We start from the raw sequence: 27601 nt of genomic DNA, 5'->3' as shown, positions 1-27601 counted from the left end.
AAACTCCCCTATTATTTCTATTGTTTATCCAATTCTCTTGCATTTTCTATGCTGATAATCAAATTGCATGCAAATGCTGAGAGTTTTATATCTTTCCTTCCTACCTTTTACCTCATTTCTTTTTCTTGTTTTACTCTGCAGGCTGCGGCTTCCAGAACTAGGTTGCACCCAGTTAAAGCAGTGATGGTGGACATCTTTAATTGATTGCTGGTATTAGAGAGAAAGTGTCTAAAGGTTTTCAGTGGAGTATAATGTTTACTCTATGTTTTAATCTACAATCATTGTCAAGATAAGGAAGTTCCAGCTCTTCCTAGTTTTCTGAGAACGTTTATCTTAAATAGTTAGACTTTTATCACAAATAATTAGGTGGTTTTTTGCACCTAAATACAGAATCATGTAATTTTCTTCTTTAGTCCATTAATGTAGGGATATATTAATTTTTAAAATTTTATTTCACTATAATGTATTATTTTAAATACACATTTGGATTCAGATTACTAGCTATTATTAAGTTTCTTATTTTCTTTCCTTATAAGGTCCTTATCTGGCTTTGGAATCATGGATAAATGATTCCAGTCTCATAAAATGAATTGGATAGCCCTTCCCTCTTTCTGTTTTTTAGAACGACTTGTATAATACAGACTTTAACAGTTTCGTATTTGTGTTGGCCTCTTCTTAAAGCCATTTAAGTCTCAGATTTTTCTTGGTAGTTGAAGAGCGCAGCAGTGACAAGGGTAGTTTTTCATTATGTAATTTCTATTTCTTTAATGTTTATTTTATTTCAGTTTGTCTTTTACCACATTTGACACTATAAATTCTTTCCAAAACTTTATCTATTACTGTCACATATAGTTTTCATTATTAAAAAATTATTTTAATCTGTTATAACTCTAATTATTTCTTCTTTTTCATCCTGCATTTTGCTTATAATTTTCTGCATTTTCCTTTATTAGTCTTGATTGATTTGTCCATTTTATTTATGTCTTTAAAAACCAGCTTAAATGTTTTCTATTGTTTTATTTAAGTGTTCTCTATTATTGATTTCTGCCCTTATTTTTTCTTTCTTATTTTTCTTTTGGAGATATATATATATATATATATATATATTTGCTATCCTTCAAGCTTCTTAATTTTAATGCCTACTTCATTTGTAGTCTGATAAATGTATTTAAATTTATAAAAATTTCTCTAAGTACTATTTTAGCTGTGCTCTATGTGTTTTACAGGTAGTAAGATTCAAATATAAGTATTTCATAAAATTTAACTGTAAATTTTTAATCCTTAGTTCCGCTAATATTTTTTCTGCTTGATATATCAGTTTCTGAGAAGAGTTTATCAAAATCTCCAACTAAAATTGTTGACATCTATTTTTCCCTATAGTTTATTTGGCATTACTTTATATATTTTGAGGTTATATCTTTAGCTACATGTATACATATAATGTCTTATAGATGTAATAGTCCTTCTACTAGGGCACAGTTTTTTTTCTCTCTTTATGAATTTTTTGCCTTAAAATCTATTTAATCTCATATTAAAGTTGTCAGTCTGGTTTACTTTTACTTTTGGTTTGCATTTGCATATAGTATCTTCTTCAACCCCTTTATTTTCAAGTGTTATATATCCTTCCGTTTGAAATATTTTCTTCTGGGAAATATATTTGATTTTTTTAAGTGATCCATTCTGATAGTCTGTCTTTTGATTGATGAATTTAATCTGAGTATCAAGCTTACTGCAATTAATATTATGTTGGGACTTATTTTGACTTTTTTGTTTCCTGTTTTTTAATTTACTTTCCTTTTGTATTGTTTCTATTTTCTTCTTTCCTAAATTCCACTGGATAGATCAAATTTTCTTCTGCTGCTGTAAAAGTTGTGCATCCTATATTTATTCTTATGTGGTTGCCTCTAACTTATCAATTTATGCTTATTATCACCTTCTCCATCTTTCTCATGAATATGACAATTTCTTTAGCCCTCTTTTACTCCCTTTTGGTTTTCTCCCTCTACCTCTCATCATATATTTCATCTAGAATTTTAGTTCTGGAGTTTCATGGATATCCCTTTTGACTTATTAGGGTTTTTCTTATTTAGACTATAATTAAGTTTATTAATTTATTTACCCATCTTTATATCCCATACCAAGGGTTGCCAGATAAAATGCAGGATACCCAGTTAAATTTGAATACTGTATGGGAGTTACTTACACTAAAAAATATTCATTGCTTATCCGACATTTGTATTTAACCAGATGTGGTGTTGTTGTTTCTGTTTTTTTCCTATCTCTGACAACCCTATCCTTATTTTATAGAATCCTCCAGTATCTATTTCTGTATTTCTGAGTATGTCCTCCAGTAGTTATTTCAGTGAGGGTTTGTGGTAAAGCATATAGATTTTGTAAAACTGAAAGTGTCTTTACTTCACCCTCACATTTAAATGATAGTTTTGCTGGGTATATTATTCTGGGTTCAGGTTCTTTAATGTCAGCACTTTGAAAATAATGGTCTTTATCTTCTTGCATTGTGTTGTTGTTGAGAAGACTGATGGCAATTTGATTCTTGTTTCTTTGCAGGTGATTTGTCTTTTCTCTCTGGCTGCTTTAAAATTTTTCTTTTTGTCTTTTTCTTTTCTTTTTCTTTTTTTTCTTTCTTTCTTTTTTTTTTTTTGGCTGCACCTCATGGCCTGTGGGATCTTAGTTCCCTGACCAGGGATCTAACCCCTGCCCCCTGCAATGGAAGTTCTGAGTCCTAACCACTGGACTGCCAGGGAATTCCCTCTTTTTGTCTTTGATGTTCTTTATTCTCACTATAAGAAGAAGAAATTTATTTTTCTTATTTACATTGTTTTCAATTTGTGGGTCCTTTGCATCTGGGGTCTTATCTTTCTCTAATTCTGTGAAATTCTCAGTCATTATTTCTTCAAGTATTTCTTCCTCTGTTTGTTTTTGTCTCTATTTATGGGAGTTCACTAATTCTGCAAGTTGACATTTGTTCTTCTTACTTTTTATCTCTGTATTTGCCAATTCCTTCATGAAGGCTTCTGGGAGAGTTCCTCAACCTGATCATTGAATGTGTAGATTCTTTCTTCAGCTGTAACCATTCTGCTATCCCACCTGTTCATTGAGTTCTTTGTTCCAATTACTATGTGTTTCATACCCAGGGTTTTCAGGTGGTTCTCCTTTGTGCCATCTGGTTCCTGCTTTTTGTTTCCAATATCCTCCATAAGTCTTTGAGGAAATTTAATATACTTATTTTAAGTTGTCTTATTTGCCTATCCTTTTGTTTTGCCTGGTAGAGATTGTTCAGTCTGTCTTTCCCTTAAAGAAGTCACACTCCTAAGATGCCTCTGTATTTGTCTGTGTGAATCCCTGGGGTATTAGTTACCTACACTGATGAGATGGGGAGATCGTAACTGAGGACAGAGGTTCTGTCCCTCCTCCTAATGTGTTTGGACAAGGAGGAGATGAGGTGGATGTGTCCCAGTGTGAGGGATGTCTGGAGTTACAATCTCCATCTGTACCCTGGCACTGCTGGTTTGTCAAGACCTAACCGTGTAAACTGCAGCCATCTGGCCACTGAACTGTGGAGGATAATGGTGGGAGGAGAGAAAGCAGAAGTCAGCCAGTATTTCTTCACCCCCTACTACTACTACACACCCCAGTAGGACTTGAAAGTTATCTTAATAGTACCTGGTTCCTGTCTTTCTGCCTTATAGGAGCCAAGGAAAGACACGTTATTCCCAGAGAAATGTTGGAGAGAGAAAAGGATAGTCCAAAACCTCTCCCCAACCCTGTCTCCCATTCATGGTGCTTCATCCTTTTATGTGCTGAGCTGCCATTTTTCATCCTCCTTCTCCCAACACACACAGCATAATATAACTGCCTTACATTGCCCTGGAGAGGTGCAGTCATCTCAGAGTTTATATATTGGTTTGGACGTCTTACACCCACCCTTTGACTTCTGGGTTGTCTCCAGGGCTGCGTTTCAGAGAATGAGCCTGAATCTGTGTTGGCTTGCCTCCTTAGAAGGATGCTGTGTCTTCCACTTCCTCAGTAATTCTCCCACCCCACCCCCCTTTTTTTCCCCTCAGTTCACTTCTCCTAGAACTCTTATTAGATACTGAAATTTATACATATCTCTTAATTCTTCTTATTTATTTATTTTTATAAATTTATTTTATTTATTTATTTCTTTTTGTCTGTGTTGCGTCTTTGCTGCTGTGTGTGGGCTTTAGTTGCAACAAGTGGGGGCTGCTCTTCGTTGTGGTGTGCAGGCTTCTCATTGCGGTGGCTTCTCTTGTTGTGGAGCACAGGCTCTAGGCACAGTTGTGGCACGCAGGCTCAGTAGTTGTGGCTCGCGGGCTCTAGAGTGTAGGCTCAGTAGTTGTAGCTCACGGGCTTAGTTGCTCCATGGCATGTGGGATCTTTCCAGCCCAGGGCTTGAACCTGTGTCCCCTGCATTGGCAGGCAGATTCTTAACAACTGTGCTACCAGGGAAGTCCATCTTCTTTTTAAATTGAAGTATAATTCACATATAACATTATATTAGTTTCAGGGTCACAACATGATTTGATATTTGTATACATTGTGAAATGATCACCACCATAAGTCTAGTTAACATCCATCACCACACATAGCTACAAAAAAATTCTTTTTCTTGTCCTGAGAACTTTTAAGATCTACTCTCTTAGCAGCTTTCAAATATGCAATACACTATATTAACTATAATAATCAACTATTAATTATTCTTTTTGTACTTTCTGGTCATTTGTTTTTCTGTCCTAAGTTGTGAAATTAGAACAATTTTTTAGCATACTAATTTATTCCTCAGCTTTGCCCTTTTTGGATTTAGTGTATTTAATTGTTTAAAAAATTTGACAATCATATTTTTCATTTCCAAAATGTTTGATTGTCTTTTTTAAAAATAAATAAATTTATTTATTTATTTATTTATTTATGGCTGCATTGGGTCTTCATTGCTGCCCACGGGCTTTCTCTAGTTGTGGAGAGCAGGGGCCACTCTTTGTTGCAGTGTGCGGGCTTCTCATTGCGGTGGCTCCTCTTGTTGCAGAGCACAGGTTCTAGGTGTGCAGTCTTCAGAAGTTATGGCACGTGGGCTCAGTAGTTGTGGCTCGTGGGCTCTAGAGCACAGGCTCAGTAGTTGTGGTGCATGGGCTTAGTTGCTCCTCAGCATGTGGGATCATCCCGGACCAGGGCTCAAATCCGTGTCCTCTGCATTGGCAGGAGGATTCTTAACCACTGCACCACCAGGGAAGTCCCTGATTACCTTTTTTAATGGTAGCTTTTTGACTGTTTGTTTCAATGCTTTGGTTTCAGTTATTTGGTATCGTTTCTTATCCCTCTGAGGACATTTATATACTTTTACAGCTGCTTTCAGATTGTTTACTAACTCTCTTTCCTCAGATGTTGTACTGTTTATTGAGTTTGGTGCCTTTCTTTCATATACTGGTGATTCTTCGATGTGTGCTCTTCTTTGCTTTTGAGATTCCCTGTCTCCTGATATGTGGATGCTGTTTGTGCTTACCATATGCCCATCAGCCTGCTTCTAGTAATTTCTTTTCAGAGGGAGAGAAAAGGGTGAGCATGAAGGACAGAAGTGTGTAAAAATGGTATGCGCCACAGACAGGAATATCAAGACTCATCTTGAGCTTGGAGCACGCTTGCAATTGTGCCATATTTCACAGTGGTCCCCCACTGAATGACTTTGACTGGTGTTCCTTCCATTGGTCCAATCCCATCTTTGTTCTGCTTTTCAAGAATTCATCTTCAATTTCACCAAAGAAGAAATACAAATGGCCAAGAGGCACATGAAAAGATGTTCAACATCGCTAATTATTAGAGATGCAAATCAAAACTACTGTGAGGTACCACCTTACACCAGTCAGAATGGCCATCACTAAAAAGTCTGCAAATAATAAATGCTGGAAAGGGTGTGGAGAAAAGGGAACCCTCCTACACTGTTGGTGGAAATTAAATTGGTGCGGCCACTATGGAGAACAGTATGGAAGTTCCTTAAAAAACTAAAAATAGAATTACCATATGATCCAGCAATCCCACTCCTGGGCATATATCAAGACAAAACTATAATTCAAAAAGATACATGCACCCCATGTTCATAGTAGCACTCTTCACAATAGGCAAGACATGGAAGCAGTCTAAATGTCCATCTACAGACGAAAGGATAAAGAAGACGTAGTACAGTGGAATACTACCAGCCATAAAAAAGAATGAAATAATGCCATTTGCAGCAACATGGATGCAACTAGAGATTATCATACTAAGTGAAGTAAGTCAGAAAGAGAAAGACAAATACCATACGATGTCACTTATATGTAGAATCTAAAATATGACACAAATAAACTTATCTATGAAACAGAAACAGTCTCACGGACATAGAGAACAGACTTGTGGTTGCCAAGGGGGAGGATTAGGGGGAAAGATGGTGTGGGAGGTTGGGGTCAACAGATGTAAGCCATTATATACAGGATGGATAAACAATAAGGTCTTACTGTATAGTACAGGGAACTGTATTCAACATCCTATGATACACCATAATGGAAAGGAATTTTTTTAAAAAAAAGAATGTATATATATGTATAACTGAATCACTTTGTTGTACAGCAGAAATTAGCACAACATTGGAAGTCAACTATACTTCAATAAAAAAAACATAAATTAAAAAAAAAAAAGAATTCATCTCCATTTCTGGTCATCACTAGAGCCACTTCTAGTTCTCCACTTCCTGTGTGTGTGTGTGTATGTGTGTGTCTTTGTGTGTCTGTGTGTGTACCCATGTGTGTGTTGATCATTTTTAAGGATTTATGGAGGGACAGGCAGACATATGTGCTCAGTGTGCCATCTTGATACAATCTCCATGGATTATTTATTTTATTATTAAAAATTAATTTATTATTTTAAAATATTTTTATTAAATATCAAGCATATAGAAATGGCACAGAACAATAACCATTAAGTATTGATCAGCTGTGAATTGATGTACAAAACTTGAGGACCAAGAAAGATCACTTTTCATGGGTTCAGTCTCCTTCTCCCTCCCCTGAGAGGAGCAGGACGCCAGGGCTCTGGCAACCCCAGAGCTCATGGCGACAAGGCCTCTCGTCTGCAGACCCCATGGCAGCTGCCCAGACACCTCTGGGAAGACCCGCTAGGTCTGTTCAAAGGCAGCAGCTCTGCTGACTTATATCAACTGCTTCCATTCTCCCCACAGCAAGCCTGGCCGCAGGGAACTTCTCTGTGTTTGGCAAGGACACAGGACTTAGAACTCAAAGTCTGGACAGCCCTACGGCCACCCCATGGCCTGTCAGTTTCTGGGCTTTGTGCACACGTGGACCTAAGTCCTTCCGCCCACGGAACTCTGACCACCAGGTCTCAGAATCTCTCCTCCCCCTCCCCCTCTTCCTCTCCCTTCTCCTCCTGCCCTTTTCCCTCCTCCCCTCATCCCTCTTCCCTTCCTCCCTTCCTTCCCTCCTCCTACACCTCTTCCTCCTCCTCCTCCTTATCCTGTGACTGTCTCCATAAATGGAGACCTTTAAAAACAAAGCTCATTTGATGTTGACTCCAGGTAACTTCTCTCTTTATTTTTCCTACCACACCACTCTAAATTCCTCATGGGAGAGGAAGCCCAGCACTCAAAAACTTAAGGCCTGCTACCTGCCTATAAGAGGCAAGGTAGAGCTCCCTCAATGGCTTCACCACAGCCAAGGTGGAGACGCATGCCCTCAGTTCTCTATTACTGCCCAGCCGCACTACTGTGACTGCTGTTGTTGCTTTGGCGGCGCCCTTCAGGCTGCCCTCCCCTCCCCTCCCCATGGACACAAGGCTGTTTCTAGAGGCGGCGGGGCAGCCCCTTTGTCTGTTGTTGTCTGTCCCCTGTCTGGTCACTCAAGGATGGGGTCTGCCCCTTCAGCTCTCTCCTGGGATTCTGAGGGCTCCGTCCTGGCTCAAGAGAATAATCAGGTAGTGGCCTGGTGTAGGGACACCCCTGGGTCATGGGACCTTCTGGCCTTTCCTTCCAGGAGAGGTCTTAGAGAAGGGTGTGTCCTCTTCTCAGATACAGCCTTCTGAGAGAGGAGCTGGGGAAGGCTTTAACCATTTTTATGGGGGAAGAAATATGACAGTTCTGACATTTCCACTGAGTCGGGGCACTGCTGGGGTCTGGAGAAGTGAGAGGAGCCAGGGCCAAACCTCCTTATTTCAGCTCTCTTTCCACCACCCCAGGCAGGGTGCTCTTCCCAGAAACAGCCAGAGATGGCAATTGCTAGGACTGCACTGGCCGAGTCTTCAGAGACTGGAGGTGGCCGGACTTCTGGGTCAGCAGTGGACCCTTGACTGTCCATCTGGATGAGCAATCATCTAATCATCTGGGCTCTAGGGGTTTGCTCTGTGGCCATCCTTGCTGGGAAGCAAGTCTCAGGGCTCCTTCTGACCCCAGGTCCTTGAACTCAGGCCAGGCTCACCCCACTTCACAGGCACACAGGGACCCCTCAAGAAACTCAAAGGCTATGGCTCTGGTTACCATTTTTGTGTCCCCCTAGCCTGACACAGGTCCTGCTCTGGTCCCCAGTAGGTGTGACAGTTGTTTTGTGGCTGAGGGAGTCCAGCTATCAGCAAGTATGTGCTGAGCGCAGCTGAGCACGGAGCCCTGGGCCGTGGGACATAGAACAGAAGCCCAAAGCCTGTCCCTTGGGGCCAGAGCAGGTGCCAGAGGTACCCAGTCACCGATGTGGCCCCTCACACCCCCTGGCCTCCCTCCACCCCACTGCTGCCCCAGTCTCTCTCCTGGGGACAGCCCGGGCGGGGTCCATGGGAACGTGAAGCTCTCCTGGCTCTTGTTTGCCTCAGCTAATCTCAAGAATGCACTTGTTTTCCCTTTTGGTTTGGGAAGTCCTCAGCTCTCCCCTTAATGTCGATAGAGTCGGGAATGGAGGCCGTGGGAGCCAGAGGGCAGTGATCCCTGGCTTGTTCTCTTGCTGGCTAAATTTCTGTCTTTCCAATTGTTTCTGTTACTTCCTGCCTCCATTTCAGTTTCTCCTCAAAATTCCCAGAAACTGTGGAAATAAATGTCCTGAATTTTGGACATTTCAACCACCTCTCCTTCCTGTGAATCTCCTCACAGTGAACAGTACCTGGGAGGTATGATTATCTCTATTTTACAGCTAAACCTAGAGCTCAGACAGGCTAAGTTATTGCTCATGGCCCACAGCAAGTGAGAGCAGAACTGGAGTAGAACCCAGGGCCCTCCTACCTTCATTCCAAGCTTCAGCTCCAGGGCATAATCTCACTGGACAGCCGTTGTCTGTTATTTGCTGTTTCCTTATTTGAACGGTTAATTCCCTGGGAGAAGGAATCCTGCTCTTCATCTTTGTATTTCCAGGCTTGGCCCAGTGTCTGGAAACATAGGAGACACTCAGTGGATGTTTGTTCAAAGAATGAAGAGTGGGTATGAAGCCAGGAGCTCTACTGGGTGCTTTTTAATACACATAATCCTTGGTCTTCTAAACACCCTGAGAATCAGCCGTTGTCCTCATTTCATAGATGGGGTCATTAGGGCTCAGAGAAGTTAAGTAACTTGCCAAGGGTCACAGAGCTTGCAAGTGACTGAGATGAGATTTAGACCCATGTAGTCCATCTCTAGAACCAACACTGTCTTCCGGCACAAATGGGATAAACGGTCTGGAGAGGAAGGACAGTGGACAGAAGGATTGCGGGGCCCCCCACTTCCTGCTGGGTTTGGAGTGATCTCTGACCAAGGGAGGCTGCAGTGGGTGACTGAGCTCCCTAAGCAGGAAGCAGTTCTCAGCCCCTCTCTGCACGCCTTTCAATCACAAGCTCACATGTACACGTTTGTTGAATGACTGAATGACCAGCCCTGCCAATGGCTGTGCAGCTTCTTCACCCCCAGAACTGGCCTTTCTGGCTGCTCTTTCTTCATCAGCTTTGGGGTCTGTCCTTCTCTGCCCAACCTCAAGTTGTGGGATTCCTTGAAGTGCTCCCTGAACTCTCTTCCAATTGCTACACCTTCGCTGTGGGATCGCATTTCTAGTCCTGGCTTCAGTTACCCTCTATGTGCAGGTAGCTCTCAAACCTCTATTTCCAGCTAAGACCTCCCCTCTGAGCTCCAGAACCTCATAGGTTTCCACCTGAATGTCCAGCAGATATCTCACCTCTACACTTCCAAAGCATTCACATCATTTCTTCCCCACCTCAGACACAGGGACTGGGGCCATCACTCACCCAGCTGCTCAAGCTTCAAACTCAGGCTCGTCCTTCACAGTCCCTCCCCCTCACTTTCCCACATGTAATTTCTCCTTGGCTAATCTCCAAGGTCTGGTGCCACCCTTGTTTATCCTCTGGATTCCTCATAAATTCCCAAATGATTCCATAAGCTCCCATCTCCTCCTCTACCTCCACTCTATCCAATCTCCATAGAGCAGCAGGAAAAATCTTCTAAGTCACGTATCTGACTATAGAACATGCCTGCCTAAAACTCTGGACTCAAGGAGAAAGCCCACATGGTCAGTGTGACACCCAAGGTCCCCAGGATCTAGCCCTCATCACCAACTTCTTTAATCTCAGCCTTCTCCCTCCCCCCACGCTGCTAGACCCACAGTCACCAAGCTTTCCCTCCTGAAGTGGTCGTGGGGCCTCTGGACGTGCCATCCCCCAGGCAGGGATTTTCTTCCTTGACCTCTGCACCTGCCGAATTGTCATTAAGCCTTCGGGACCCAACCTGGACGTTGCCCCCTCCTAGAAGTCATTCCTGATCCTGAAGGCTGAGCAAGCAGCCCCTTCTCTGGATTCTCTAGGCACCACCGCCCCCAGCCTCCCTCTTTGGTAATGGCCTCCATGCCTGGGCTCTGCCTGGGTGGGGACAACGTCTGATGTATTGGTGGCCCCAGCACTTAGTCCAGGGCCTGGCACAGGGACGCTCTATGAATGTCCATTGATCGGGCCTGAATCCTGGGTCACTGGAAGGAAAACATGGCCTCTTCCCTTTACAGCTTGGCTTTAACCAACTGGTTTATGATTCCACCACCCACCACCTCCCACCTCTGTACCCAGTTGTCTCATTTGTCTTGTTCTCATTTGACAGGAAACCCCTCCTTGGGCACATCCTCCCTTGTCCCAGTTCATAGTCCCCCAGGACTACACAAGCACCAAGAGGTCCCCCAGGGTCCCATTTCAAGGCCCTGGGATAACTCTCTATTAACAGTTCTTCCCTCAACCATGCCTGAGGCCTCAAAATCATTGCTTAGGACATAAGAAATTTCACTGGAAAGTTAAAGATAAATATTAGGTGTGAAATCCCTTGGAGAGAAAAAACATTTAGGTTAACTTCACACTAAGGTGCAAATGGCCAGCAGAGCACATTTACCTGGGAACAAGTGTGGGCACGTGGGACGGGGCCAGAAGCATAAGTTCTCTGGCTGCGTGCAAGGGGATAAGAGCTGTGGGAAAGGAATGAACATTGTCAGGCTGCCTGGCTTACACCCTACAGTGGAGCACTCAGTTCTCACCTGTATCGGTTACCTGTGTGTGCGTGTGTGTGTGTTTGTGTGTCCGTCCTCTAGTACAACAAGAGAAGCTGAACAGTTCTCTTGTTGGTCCCTTAGCCTCAGCAAGGAACTGGGCACACAGTGGGTGACCAATAAATTCCCGTAGCTATCTTGCTGGCCCAGAGCTTGGCCGATCAGTTACCCCTGCTGGGGGCACGCTCATCAGCCACCTCCTGCAGGGGACTGGGAAGTGTTTGCAGCAGGAGGTGGGGGATCCTTCCTGGTTTCTCTTGAGGCTCCAAACAGCTCCTTTCCCATGACCCCCCTGCCCTTCCGGCACTCACACTAATAGAGGGGAGCAGACGCCTGGAAGTGCCTCCAGGGTCCCAGCCCCTTTCTAGGGTCAGAGCCCCTCTTGGGAACTGTGAATTTGCTAGAGATGACCTGAGACATATATTCTTCTTGGCCTCCAACCCCCTTGCTGCCTGATATTCATTCAACAAATGTATATATTTGCCAAACACCAATCTAGGTGCTGGGGATGCAGCGGTAAACTGACAAAAATCTCTGCCTATAATGAGCTTATAGTCTAGTATTTTTTTGATGGGGTGCGGGAGACAGCAATAAACAACAAAAAAGGTCAAACATAATAATGTATTTGATAGTCATAAGCACTAAGAAGGAAAAATAAAGCAAGGAAAGGAGTTGTGAAATACCTTGTTGGGGGAGGAGTAGGACTTTTAGAGAGTGGCCAGGGAGGGTTTCTGTGAGAAGATAATTTTTAAATTTATTCGGTTTTGCTGAGGTAAAATATACATAACATAAAATTTTAACCATTTTAAGTGGACAGTTCAGTGGCATTCAGTACATTCACATTGTTGTGTAGCCATCACCACCATCTCCAGAACTTTGTTATCACCTCATGCTGAAACTCTGTACCCATTAAACACTAACTCTCCATATTCCGTTGTGTGTATATACCACATTTTCTTTGTTCATCTGAAGAGGGACATTTGGATTGTTTCCACCTCTGGCTATTGAGAATAATGCTGCTATGAACATGGTTGTACAAATATCTCTTCGAGCCCCTGATTTTAATTCTTTTGTGTATATACCTAGAAGTGGAATTGCTTGATCATATGGTAATTCTATGTTTAACCTTTTTAGGAACCTTCAACCTGTTTTCCACAGAGGCTACACCATTTTACATTCCCACCAGCAACGCACAAAGGTTCCAATTTCTCCGTATCCTCATCTACACTTGTTTTCCGTGTGTGTATATATACACAGAAAACAAGTGTATATGTATATATACAATACATATGTATATGTATATATACAGTGTATATGTATACATACTATATGTATATATACAATATATATGTATTGTATATATACAATGTATGTATATCTATATATACAATATATATCTATATATAAAATATATGTATATATCAGAATTTTATAGATTTTATAAATATATATAAATATACATAAATATATATGTATGTGTATGTATGTATGTGTGTGTGTGTGTGTGTGTGTGTGTATATATATATATATATATATATATATATATATATATATATATATATATATATATATAAATTAGAGTCCTCCTAATGGGTGTGAAGTAGATTTTGTGGCTTTGGTTTGATTTCCTTTATGATTAATGATATCTAGCATCTTTTTGTGTGCTTATTGGCCATTCATATATTTTCTTTGGAGAAACCTCTATTCAAGCCCTTTGCTCATTTTTTGTTGCTGAGTTTTAGGAATTCTTTATATATTCTGACTATTAATCCCTTATTAGATATGTGACTTGTAAATATTTTCTCCCATTCTGTGGGTTGTCTTTTCATTCTACTGATAGTGTCCTTTGATGCACAAAAGTTTTTAATTTTGGTGAAGTCCAGTTAATCTACTATTTCTTTTGTTGCCTGTGCCTTTGCTGTCATATCCGAGAGATCATTACCAAATCCAACATCATGAAGCTTTTCCCATCGTTTTTTTTTCTAAGAGTTTTATAGTTTTAGCTCTTATACTTACGTCTCTGATCCATTTTGAGTTACTTTTTTATATATGGTGTGAGGACAGGGTCCAACTTCATCCTTTTGCATGTTGACGTCCAGCTTTCCTAGCATCATTTGTTGAAAAGACTATCCTTTCCCCATTGAATGGTTTTGGGACACTTGTTGAAAATCATACAGCCACATATATGAGAGAGAAGGTAAATTTTGAGTAAAGACCTAGAGGAAGTGAGGAAGATAGCCATGTGGGGAAGAGCATCTGTCAGGGGGAACAGCCAGTGCAAAAGAGGGACATCAAGAGGAGCAGGTTTGGCTGGAGTGGAGTGGATATGGGGGACAAGGGTAGGAGATGAAGTCAGAGAGGTGGGGGAAGCAGGGAGCAAATCATGGAGGGCCTGTGGATCACAGAGAGGACTTTGCATTTCCTCTGAGCAAAATTGGAAGCCATTGGAGGGCTATTTATGTTTCCACTCTGGCTCCCATGTTGAGAATAGACTTATGGGCCGGGGGCAAAGCTCTGGCAAAAGGAGATAGTGACCTGAGCCAGGGGGTGACAAGTGGTGAAAATCTGGATGACAGGATTTGATCACACACCAAATATGGTGATGGTGGAGTGGCAGGGGTTGGGGGGGGAGAGAGAGAAAGAGAGAGAGAGAGGGAAGAGAGGGGGAGGAGGAGGGGGGGAGGGGGAATAGAGGAGAGGAAGAAAGGGGGAGAGAGAGAGGGAGAGTTAGTTAAGGATGATGCCATGTTTTTCAATTTTTGTAATTGGAAAAGTGGGGTTGACATTAACCAGAGTGAGGGAAAAAGATTGAATCAGGAAAAGTTTTGGGGAAGGATCAGGATTTCAGTTTTAGATGTGCTAAATTTGAGGCACCCAACTGGAGGTGTCAGGTGGGAAGTCCGAGACGAGTCTGGAGTTGAGGAGAGAGGTCTTGGAGCAGGCAAGGAGGTCCTTACCTGGCTGTGTGACCACAGTCCAATCCCTTTCCCTCTCTGGGCCTCCATTTTCCCATGAGCAAAATAAAGTGGCTGGATCTCTAAGCAATGCCTTCTAGTTCTGGTGTTTTCCGATTCTAATTGGAGAGAAATGGAGCCAAGAGCTTTAGGATGCCTGCATTTCCCCCACAGACTCGTCTCCCCTGCCTAGGTGATTTCGTCTTAAGATCGCCTCCCCCAAAAGATTGCCCAGTAGCTAAGACTCAGGGTTCAAATCTTGAAAACATCATAAGGAAGGAGCACAGTCAGGCCAGACAGAGTCAGGCCAACTCCATCCAGACTCTCTCTGGGCACTCTAGGCTTCTTCAGAAGGTCAGTATGGGAGCCACCTAGTGAAGGCACCTGGGCGAAGAGAGGCCAGCTGTTCAGTGGTTTGCAGTGTGGGCAAAATCCCATCTTAAACTCTAACCACTCTTAGCTCCTGATCTTTGTTTGCGACCAGAAATATATTCAATCCAAAGAATTTAATAAAAATAGATGAGGAAATTGGGGCTAAGGGGAAAAATCAGCAAAGGAACAGAAAATAAGGCCCTATAACACTGAGAGTGAGATGAATAGTGACTGTTTTCTAGCAACCAAGGCAAAGAGGGAAATATGATCAGATATAGGATTCATAATTTCCACAGTATTAAAAACTGGAATGCTCCTGGTGTTAGGACTAAGAGGATCGTTGGAAGTCAGTGTCATGAGGATGAGATGTGATGTGATCTGTGTTGCCCTCAGCAACAACATCCTTCAACAGCGACAAAAGGAGGTTTCATGAGGATGCTTCTCACAGTGCCCTTTGGTGGAGGTCAAAGCTCAACTTAGGAAAAGCAACTGCAGGGAGGGATAAACAGGGTGGTAAGAGTCAGACCCTTGGGAAGAGGCTGTCTCTGCTGCAAGGAGGTCATCCCATAACCTCAGGCACACAGAAGGGCCCCACCAGGGATGCGGGAGACCCATGAACTGTTGGAATAGGGGGGCAGGGAAGGCCCTTTATTGCTTTCACAAGTCCACAAAGCCCCCAAAAGGCCAGTCCACTCTCCCTCTCAGGACTGGGCTGACATCATTCCCTGGGGACAGATATTAGTGTGGAAACCCTGGTTCCTGTCCCTCCATCAGTGCAGGGCTGGGGAGCCCCAGATCAGGACTCCATCCCCAGCCCTGCCCACTGGTGTGCAGCCTCCAGGACGTCAGTGTCACTGCTGCCTCTCAGGCACACCTTTCCAGGGAGAACCTGCAACCCTGGGAGCGCTTCCCCAGAAAGCGATTGGCTGGGAGACAGGCAGTGACTTGTCATTCTAAAGCGTGGAGGGACACAGAGCCAGGTAGCCCCTTGTCCAGAGGGCTGCTCCATAAATAGCTATGGAAGGGGCGGAGGGAAGGAAAAGCCTGTTGCAAGAGATTGCACATTTTTGTCATGCTCTCTGGACCCTTCTGCGTGAGTGTGGGCTTCTGACCTTCCTCCTTTGTGCTCACAGCTCAGAGCAGGTGCACTCTCTCTGGGAAGATTGGCCAGTGCCTTGGGAGGTGGGGCTGTCCTCTGGCCTGGGGACAAGGCAACTACACCTCTGGGGCTGTGTGTGGGTGAGGGGAAGTGTAGGAGGAGGAGGAGTCAGAAAATTTGATTTTGAATCTCACTCCATGCATCAGCTGAGTTATGGATGGGAGATGCCACTTCTCTGGGCCTTTGTATTCTATAAAATGAGGACAGCACTCCCTACTTCATGGGGGGTGCTGTTGTGTGGATTAAATGAGGTGCAGCCCCTGCCTGACATAGCAGAGGGTCAGTACAAGATCATTCTTCTTGGGCAGAAACATCTGGCTCAGCCACTACAAATTGTGTGAGCTTTAGATGTCACTTTACCTCTCTGAGCCTCAGTTTCCTCATCTGTAAAATGGCAATAATAACACATACAGTGAAGGCCTGTTGGGAGGACTGAAAGGAATAGTATACATAGCCTCTACCATGGTGCCTGGCACATAGTAGGTGCTCAGTAAAAGGTGGTTATAACTATTACTATCATCAGGGACTAAACTGTGTTGCATGGGGCGGACGTCCAGAGGAGACACAGGTAACTGAGGGCCAAGGCCGCCATGTAACACTTCTGGAGGAGGTGGTCCTGATGCTCAGCCAGATCAGGCTGGGGTTATGTGGGTCTCAACGAAAGAGTCAACCACCCTGGGGGCAGAGCCTAAGGTGAGTCAGGGTGGAGGGCATGTAAAGGGTCGAGGGGCTGACCTGAAAGGGAAGAGAGCATCTGGGGAGAGAAGCAAGAACAAATGTCTTTCTAGTCAGCTGTGGAAGCTCAAGAGGGCCCAGAAATGCCAGCAAAGGAGAATAGGAGGCCACTTGGGTTAGGCAAGAATTAACTCCATTCTACAGAGGTCAAACTGAGGCCCAGGGGAGGCAGGTGGAATAACTCTCTCAAAATGAGTGAAGATCTTGCCGCTGGAATGCAGGTCTCCTTGCAAGCTAGTGCTCAAGTGTGTACTTTCCTGGGTCTTCAACTAACACAAAGACAGAGGCAGGGGTGGGAGACGGGGGTGGGTAGCGGGGCGCGGGTGGAGCTGACTGGTGAAGAGTCACCGAACTACAGGCAGAAATAAGGAGGGTGTGGAGCTCAGCCAGGCTGTTTGGAAATGAACACAGATGAGACTGGGTCTCTCTTGGGCTGCTATGGAAATTAATGGCCACAGACAAGAGCCCTCACGCATCACTAGGGACAGGATTTCAAAGACCCTTAAAAATCATTGGGAAACATTTCAAAAGGAAAACGCTCGCAAAGCAGCCAGAGGCTCGCCAAATGCGCTGGCGTATAGCTCACCAGGCGATGCTTGTAATCTAATTGCCTATGAGCAAGAGTTTAAAACAATATTTACGATGTGGAAAAATAGCCAGTGATTTAATTTGTACAGAAGAAACACGCCTAATGAGTAAATTAGATTTTGATCTTGCTGGCTTGGGTCCTGTGGGTGGAGCCTAGTCCACTGGAGGGGCGAGGCTCTCCTGCCCTACCTCTCCCTCCTCACCCTTCACCCCCCGCCCCGCCCCCCCCCGCTCCCCCCTCCCGCCTCCACCCCCGCCCACACACACACACACACACACACACACACACACACACACACACACACACAGTCCTGGTAGGACATTGAAGGCCAGTACCATTCCCCTCTTTATCTTGGACCTGCCGGTCCTTTAAGCCCCACCTCCCCCTCCAAGAAGACTTCCCGACTGTTCCAGCCTTTCTCGTCATCTCCAGCAATTCTGAAGGTCTGTGACACACAGCTGGGCTTCCTTTAGATAGAGTTGGCTCTTATTTAGACTTTAACTAGCTTGGATTGTTTTTTCTTGGTGTGCTGTCTCCTGAAGGTTGTTGGATGTTCCTTTGCAATCTAGACTTGTTACTTTTCTCGCCTTGTTTAATGGAGGTGCTCTGGCGAGTATTAATTGCTTCTGCCTGACCACGGTCCATTTTCCTTCTGGAAAGAGCATCCTGATTCCCCTCGGGGAAACTGCCCAGCCCTAGGTTCAGCCCACGTGGGCAGGGCAGACCAGACTCCTCCCAGCTGGGGGGGGTGGGGTCAGAGGTGGGCACGTGACCAGACACAGCCAATCAGAGCACTACTCCCATCAGCCACAGTGATTTGTTCAGGGATGGGCACGTGACCCACGCCAGGCCAGTGAGAGGCCTCCTTGGATGGCTACTTGAGCTATTAGAAGAGATGCATGTTCTCTGGAATTGCTGAACAGGGGGAATCAAAAGCTGAAGCTCCTGGTGGCCATCTGGTCATTTCATGGGAGAATCTCCCCCGAAAGTGAAGCCAATACATGGGAAATGGAGATGAGGAACGAAGAGAGATTCCTAGGTCCGCAGTCAAGAATCCAGCAGTGGGTGACTTGTACGCACACTTTAATCTAGTACCTACCGCTTTTGTTTGTTTCAGCCAGTGTGAGTTGCGTCTCAGTCTTTTACAGAGACCTGTAGTTCTGATTTACACCGTAGGCACAGGACTGGTGTCCAGGAGTGACGAGTAGGCACTTCTAGAACTGAATGAAATTTAGAGACTATTGAAACCATAAAAGTATTCCTGGACATAGTTCTGTGCCGAAAGCCAGTTTTCCAGACTTTTCCTGACTGCCTTCTCTGTACTGGCTCTTCCTCTAGGTGCTGGGGACGCACAGAAGAATCAGAGCTGACCCAGCCCCGAGGAGCCCACAATCTTGGAGGGAAGGTAAGAGAAGCAGCGGCGAACTGCAGCCGAAGGCTGAGAGGAAGAAGTAGTACCATGTGCCGTGGAGAATGGCGCCAACCACAGGGCTCCGGGAGCGCAGGCGGGAGATATGAGGGTGGGCAGCACTTCATCTGGGAGATGAGAAAGGCCCCCAGGGGAGGGTGACGGGGTGAATGGTGAACTTGGTGGCAGTGCCAGGACTGTCGGGGTGAGGAGCATTGAGGCCGCTTGCCCCAGACCTATGGGAAAGAGGACCCAGAGCTGCTATTCAGCACCTGACGGAGGTCTCCTGGCTGGTTGTCTTCCTGCCCATGCTATAGCAGCTCCCTCAGCTGCGTGATGAGGCGGAATAGGGCAGTGGTTGTCTGGGGACACCTGTGGGCATTTGGAGCCAGCTGAAGGTGATGGAGCTTTCTGACCACATGGTGAGGCAGGGACACAGGTGCCAATACTTGTCTGTATGAGCCAGTCACATTCACCACAGCATTTATTATTGAAGTCCTTTGTGGCATCAACACCAATTTTATGACATTTGTTTGGTATTTCCGTGCTGGGGGCTTTACACTCAACCTTTGTGTCCTCACTTAACAGTGAATCACCCGCCTTGGCTCTCGTTTTTCTGATGGTGCTTAGAAAGACTTAAAAGCCCTGAACCAACTGCAGGTCTGTCTCACCCAGGTGAGAGGGTCTGCTTGGCAACTATGGTGATGGCTTACTGTACTGTAAATTGGGCTGAACTCACATGGTTCAGTCACCAAGTGCCTACTATTTACTGATCCTGCCTCCCTCTTCACTCGGCTGCCAGAGATAGAAGAAGAAGCAGGCCATAGCTGGAAAAAAGACACGTCCACCATCATTTCATAGTGAGGGGTGCATTCGGTGATGTATGCATACATCCTTCCATGACAAGTACAGAAACATGTACATGGAAGAGTAGGATTGGATATATGGAATCTAAAAAAAAAAAAAAAAATGGTTCTGAAGAACCTAGGGGCAGGACAGGAATAAAGACGCAGACATAGAGAATGGACTTGAGGACATGGGGAGGGGGAAGGGTAAGCTGGGACTAAGTGAGAGAGTGGCATGGACATATATACACTACCAAATGTAAAATAGATAACTAGTGGAAAGCAGCTGCATAGCACAGGGAGATCAGCTCAGTGCTTTGTGTCCACCTAGATAGGGATAGGGATGGTGGGAGGGAGACACAAGAGGGAGGAGATATGGGGATGTATGTATATGTATAGCTGATTCACTTTGTTATACAGCAGAAACTAACACACCATTGTAAAGCAATTATACTACAGTAAAGATGTTAAAAAACAAACAAACAAAAAAGAAGAGTAGGATTGGTACTTGCCTGGTGGTCCAGTGGTTAAGACTCCTCGCTCCCAATGCAGGGGGCCCGGATTTGATCCCTGGTCAGAGAACTAGATCCCACATGCCACAACTAAGACCCAGTGCAGCCAAATAGATACATATTTAAAAAATAAATAAAAATAGTATTAATATAAAAAATATTTTAAAAAGAGTAGTTTTAAGAAGCAGACAGAGGTGTTGATGGCCAGTCGGGACGTGGAGGCTGGGAATAAGTGTTGTCCTTCAAACAGGAAGCTTGTTGCACAGCAAGATCCTAACAGTAGCAGAGCTGGCATTAAGATGGCTCCTGTATGCCCTCTCCTATGGGGTAGATTCCATCACCCCATTTTACAGAGAAGGCAGTTGAGGCTCAGTATGCTTAAGCAACTTGCCAAGGCACAGCAGGGTGAGGATTCAACCCCAGGCTGGGTAATGCAAAGTTCGGGCTGCTTTCTCTATGCCTCACTTCCTTTTGGATATCTTTGGCTGTTGGAACTCCTGTCTTCTGGGCTGTCACCTTCCAATCCTAAGTAGATGCCAAGTGTCATGGCACTGGGAGCGGAGGCAAAGGTACTCTCCTGCACCCCACCCCCACTTTACAGATATAAGGGAGGCAGTCTGGGGAGAGAGCTGGGCTCCTGCCTCTTGGGCTTGGCTCTCCACACTGTCCCACTCCTCCTATTGTGGGGATGGATGTCAGACTTCAAAGGCAGTAGCGCACTGTCTCTCCAATCTCCAGCCCATGAGAAAGCGCCTAAGTCCCAGAACAAAGGCCTTTCCAGACTCACGTCACCTGCTAGGCACTTAGCACAGGGCTTAATTAAAGGAAACAGAGCTTCTTGGAGTGAGAGTGAGGAGTGAGTGAGAAAGTCGATAACACTAAAGACACCGCCATTAATAAAGCCAGACTCGCGGCTAATATCCCACTTGAATTCAAAACAGGACAAATAATTGGAAATCTGAGCAGGGTGAGTGGTAGGGCCAGTGGTATGGATGACAGAGGTCTGGCAGCTGTGGGAGACCTTCTGTATGGGGACAAAGCTCCTGGAGGGAATAATTCAGTCTTGAGGCCCAGTGTCCTCTTGGCCGACGACCATAGGCTGACACCTGGATCATGGCAGTATCTCACGCGGAATAGCACTTGAAATGTGCCAAACACTGTTCTCAGTTCTTTACAAATATTAATTAACTTAATCCTTAAAAAAAAATCTATCTCCTTTATACCTGTCTCTATCTGTCTGTCTATCTATCTATCTCTCTATCTATCTATATATGTATCTATCTATCTTTCTGTCTTATTAGTTAGGTACTATTATTGTCTCCATTTTACAGATGAGGAGACTAAAGCACAGGAGGTTAAGTAATTTTCCCAGGCTGAGCTGGGATCTTGAACTTGTGTGCTATGACCTAAAAGTCATAACCACTAGACGACATTACCTTGAGTGAGCTTGCATCTCCTCCCTGGCTTGCTGCATAACTGCCATTCAGTCAGTCAGCAAACATTTGTCAGGTATACTGCAGTCTTGACAATAATAAGAATAACCACTGTGTATGGCTCTTACATGCCAGGTACTAAACACTTTACATGCATTATCTCCCTTCATCCCCCTGATAACCCATGAGGTGGGTGCTTTTACTGTCTGCATTTTTCAGGGAGGGGAACTGAACCTCAGAGAGACTGGGTGACTTCCCTCTGGTCCCATGGCTGGTTAGTAGCAGAGCCAGGATTCAAACCTACATCTTTTGGCTCAAGGCACAGTCCCTAAATGACTGCTGGTATTGAGTGCTTATTCTCAAAGGGTCCTCATCTAGAGCCTGGGCAGGTGTACTCACAGGCAGTCCTGCCACTGGCTGATGGTTGCTGCACACACCTAGATGTGAGCATCCCCAGAGATGGGCAGGAACCAGGTATGGCCCACTGAGTACCATTCACTTATGTCCTCAGGCCATAACCCCGGGACGCTGCCTTATCCCTAACCAACCCCTTCTCTTCCTTGTCTTTATCGTGCCTGCTCTCCCACCTGTTTCCTAAAGCTGCAGGTGGCTACCCTGGGAATTCTGGGCATTCTGGACCCTGTGGGGAGCATGGGGATGCATTCTACATAAGAATCTGGCTCCCTGCTGGCAGGAAACAGAGTGCACACCTGTTCAAAAGGCAACATAGTAGAGTGGAAATGGCATGGACATTGGAGTCAGACAGGCCTCAGCGTGACTTCTTATTTCTGAGCCTCAGTTTCCCTATCTGTGAAATGGACCTGCAGGTCCAGAGGAAGGGTGGAGAAGGCTGGCTATATGGAGGCCCAGTAAAACCTGAGGTCCCCTCCCTCTGGAGAAGGATGAAGAGTAGGGAGAGGGTCAAAGCCTGTGAACTCTGGAGAGCCCAGGGAGGGGAGCACAAACTCCTTCCCCTAGCCTATCATATTGGAATGAGGGGCTCCTTAGAACTGGAGGTGATCATATTTAGGGAAAATGAGAGAAGAAGTGGACACAGGGGTGGAGACTTAGGACTTCAATGCTCTGACAGTGCTGAAGGCTGGAAATGTCGCCTCATCCAGGAGATACAGGTCATCTCAGGTATAGAGCTACTGGGTTGTTGAGATGGGTCAGGGCATGGTTCATCTTTAGGATCATTATCATGGAGGACTCCAAGGTCAGTAGCTTAGAGAGTCTCCCTCCCATGTGATCCTGTCTCTTTGCTTCTACCGGGCCTAGAAAAAGGCTCACATTTCTGATCTGAAATGTTCTCATCTCACCTACACAGAGATGCTGACAGGGCTGCCTTGGGGGTTTTTTGGTGGGTGAGGGACAGAGAAGATGAGAGAGTGAAGGGGCTACAGTGGAGAGGATGGTCAGTGCACAGGTGGAAGGCTCGGAGATCACTGCCCTAGAGCAACGGGCCCCAACCTTTTTGGCACCAGGGACCGGTTTCGCGGAAGACAATTTTTCCACGGACGGGGCCGGGCGGGGAGCGGCATGGTGCAGGTGGTAATGCAGGTGATGGGGGGGATGGTTCAGGTGGTAAAACGAGCCATGGGGAGCGGCAGATAATTTGATACTGCGCCTACTGATTGATTAGCGGCTCCTAATTTGATACTGAGCATAATGACTTTGACCTCTGAATAGTCCAGTTGTGACGGCCAGTGATAGGGACTTTGTGCCAAGGACCAGAACTGGATTTGTACTTTAGCCATAAATAGAAGTGGATTCAGTGGTATGCTGGCAAATGTTTAATAGCCACTTTCTGGGGATGTGGAGAAGCCCTAATTTGTAGCATTTGGCAGTTTCTCTGGTGTAAATACTCCCACCAAGGCTGATCACAAGCTACCAACATGACATCACTGAACGTTAAGCTGGGAAGAGGTGCTAATAGCTGGTTCTCACAAGCCCATACACACTGGTTCCAGCACACTCCTGGGCAGGTTCACCACATGGCAGAGGAGGTTCAAGCTTCAGGGCTCCTCATTTGTGGGGATCCTTCCAAGGCCTGTATAGTGTCTTCGCATGGTCATATGGGTTGTACAGTTTGCAGAAGTCAGATATAATAACTGCATTGGTTAAGATTCTTGCCTCTTTCCACTCCGACTTGTATTGAATGGCTTGGAGTAGCCATGGACATGTGATTTCTTTTTTCATTTTAAATATATATTCATTTTTGTACCTAACGTTGATTTATAATTTTATTTTCCTTTTCCAAAGAGGGCCTCAAAACCTATATATACTTCCAGCTGCAAAGCATGGATCCTCCCTGGGAGTAAATTAGGTTGCAACTCATCCTCCAGAAAATTTTGGTGATCGTTACTCTGTACCTCAGAGTCACATTGGTGTATGTAAACTTATCACTGGATAATTTGGTCTAGATTAGCTTCCTAGAATACCACTTGCATTATGTCAAAGCTCTGCTCTAAACCCTCATGGCTCCCTCGTGATCCCTTAAACTGGCTTCCAAGTTTCTTTGTAGATCGACCCTCTCATCTCCTTTCTGAAAACATGTCCTTTACTCCTTGTGTATCCCCCAGATAAAACTTTTTCCCTTGTGACTATGTTTAGGTTGTTTCCTCTACCTGGAGACTTTTTGGCTCACCACTAAATGCTTTTTCTGTGTCTATTGACATAATCATGTGGGATTTGTTTTGTTTTGTTTTTATTACTATGGTGTGTTACGTTAATTGATTTTGAGATGTTAACCTCACTTTGCATTCCTGGGATAAATCCCACTTGATTGTCATGTATAATCCTTTTTATATGTTGCTGGATTCAGTTTGCTAGTGTTCTGTTGAGAGTTTTTGCATCTATATTCATTAGAGATATTGATCTGTAGTTTTCTTGTGATGCCTTTGTCTGGTTTTGGTATTGAGGTAATTCTGGTCTCACATAATGAGTTGGGAAATGTTCCTGCCTCTTCTGTTTTTGGAAGAGTTTGTGAAGGATTGGTATTAATCTTTAAATGTTTGATAGAATGCACCAATTAAACCGTCTGAAGCTGGGCATTTCTTTGCGGGAAGTTTTAAAATTACTAATTCTCTTTTTTTGTTATACATCTACTAAGATTTTCTATTTCTTCTTGAGTCAGTTTGGATGATTTGTCTTTCTAGGAATTCATCTATTTCAACGAAATTATCTAATTTGTTGGCATATGGTCATTTGTAGTATTTCCTTATAGTCCTTTTCTTTTTTCTGTAAGGTTGGTAGTGATGTCTCCTCTCTCATTTCTGATTTTAGTTATTTGAGCCTTCTCTCTTTCTTTCTTGGCCTGTCTAGCTAAAAGTTTGCCAATTTTGTTGGTCTTTTCAAAGAATAACTTTTAGATTGTTGATTTTCTCTGTTGTTTTTCTGTTCTCTATTTCATTTATTTCCACCGTAGTCTTTATTGTCTTCTGCTGGCTTTGGGTTTAGTTTGCTCTTCTTTTTCTAGGAGAAAGTACTGGGAAATACCCTAAAAACTATGTAATACAATATTGATGTTTTAGGAGATTGACTGAAACCCCAAAGCTGAAAAAAATACATTATAAGGTAAGATGGCAGCCATACCTGTGCAGATTACTGAAAGGTAGCACGAACGGTCCAGTGAATACTCACCTTCATCATCTACCTCCAGCCTATGTAAAAGAAAATGGATATTTGAAAGGAATTCAGGAGTCTTTGTGTCCTCCCTGTCCACTGCTCTATGGGGAAGAGGCATCAGGCATCAGGCATTTGCTGTCCCCAAACAGGTTAATAGGACTTCAAGCGTACTTGCAGAAATTGGGACTGGGCGGTCAGAGCAAAGTCTAGCACTACCCACTGGCAGAATATTTGCTGAGTTTCAGAAACCCACAGGCTGTTTTGCTGCATGAAGTAAGGGGAAAAGCAATGAGAGTGACTTTGGTGTACATCCCCTGGAGTTCGGGGATGATTGTGAACATGGAGGCTGCTGCCTGCTGTTTTTCAGGGTCTCGAAGGGCTGGCTGGAGTGGCTCATGGATGCAGGGGGAGGGGTAAGGGCAATGGCAGTAGAGCAGTCTCACAGGAGAGTTTCCTATAGGTCAGGTGGACACCATGGGAGGTCCCAGGGCTCAAACTTTCTTGACAGGACCTGCCTACTGGGAGGAGGGAACCTGAGCAGTAAGAGGCTGTGAGGAGGACCACTTAGGAGAGTGCTGAGAAAGGGGTTGAAGAGGTCAGCCAGGGGGTGCATAGCCATCCTTAGGAAGCTGTGCTGTGCAGTGCAGAGAGCGGGTGTCTGCAAGAGCCTACAAATGCATTCCCAGTGGGTGGATGGGATGGTTAGCATTTTGATATCTGATGTTACAGAAGGCAAAATAGCCAGCCAGTAATGTCTTAGAGAGAACTACAAACAGGAGTTTCCTCCTCCTCTCTCTAGTCACCCATGTGTACCCCACTCCCACTGAGCCCCTTCAGTATCCAGGTAGGTTATATGACATAATTAGCAAGTCCTCTTGTGGGTTCTGTGTGACAAAGAACATCACACAAAGGGAGTTGATTTCGCGCTGTTTGCTGTGCCCCTCATCCACTGACTGGGCGTGATAAACAGGAGATCCTTAGGGCCAGTCTCTCCGTTGTACAGACAGGGCAGCTAGGGCCCAGAGAGGGGAAAGGCTTTGCCCAAGACAATACGGGCATGCTGTGTGGGAGGCTCCTGACCCCTCCAGCTCCTGGAAGTTAGGAAGCTATGGCACTTCCTTAGTCATTCAACACAGACAGCTCTAATTATAAAAGGACTCAACTTGAGGGGAAAAACAGGGAGAGGATGAAATGTAGACGCGCTGGATTTCATTTTCATCATCAGATGTTTCTCGGGGGAAATGATAGTTCCAGCCTAGACAGGGAAGTGGAAGTGGCCTGTGCTAATGTCTGCAAGTTGTGGGAAATGCTTTATTTTAACTTTGTTCCCCCAGCAGTCACACTCATCTCTTCGAAACTGCCAATCAACCTTCCAGCAAAGGAAAACACACACACACCTCTGCACAAATGGCTTTGATTAGGCTTAGCTGTAGGTTTAAGAAAATTTAATCATCTTAACCTGTTTAGTCTTTTCCCTGATGAAAATCATCAGTCAGATTCCAGCATGAGCCAGTTAGAGCTGAGCTGCTGTCAGCACTGTTGTTTATGTGAATACGTTATAGGCATGAAATGGAGGAAAGCAGAGTTATGAGAAAAGGTCCTGGGTGAATTAGGAGCGTAGGAGTCTGTGGCAGGCCCCTGAGGCTGACAGGCGGGGCTCTGGAAGGATTGTTTATTTATAAGTCTCAGGATAGAACCTCCTCTACCTGTTGGAAAGGATGTTGAGAAACTCTAAAGCATATTTTTCTCCGTGGTCGGAACCTGCCTTCAACAGAACTGAAGGTCTGGAACCCATACCCAGAGGTGCCATTTGCTAGCTGTGTGACCTCAGACAAGTTACTTAACCTCTCTAAGTGGTTTCCTCATCTGAGAAATGGGGCAAACAGGCGTGACTAACCTACTGGATGGCTTTATGATTAGCCCGGCCTGGTGCTTAGTGAATGCCCAGTCCAGTGCTCCCTGGTATCAGCGTTATCCCTCCCTCCTGATGCCAGCCAGCTCCTTCACGTTGCTCTTGCCCAGTACCCACACTCTGTGGGCACTGGCCAATGGGGAATACCCACTAGATGTGAAGTGGCCTGCTGGGGACAGATTGAAAAGGCCCTAAATCTGGAGCCTTGACCCACCTCTGTCATGAGGACCTGGGTGACTTTAGGGGAATCACTGCTTCTTCGGATCTTGGTTTCTCAGTCTGTCCAATGAGCCCACTAGTTGTACCCAACATCTACCCTCCTCTTCCTCCTAGAAAAAATCCCATTGCTACCCAACTAAAGAGATACATTTCCAGGTGTGGCCACATGACTATTTTGGGCCATTGAAATCCAAAGGAAATGTTACATGGAACTTGTAGAAAGTCTCCTAAAAGGGAAGGAGAAGAAAGAGATGAGTGTCTATCAGCATGTG

The sequence above is a fragment of the Balaenoptera borealis genome (assembly GCF_965194805.1).
Source record: "Balaenoptera borealis genome assembly, chromosome: 5".
In the NCBI taxonomy this organism is placed as follows: Eukaryota; Metazoa; Chordata; class Mammalia; order Artiodactyla; family Balaenopteridae; genus Balaenoptera; species Balaenoptera borealis.
Note: the sequence above shows the minus strand (reverse complement) of the source record.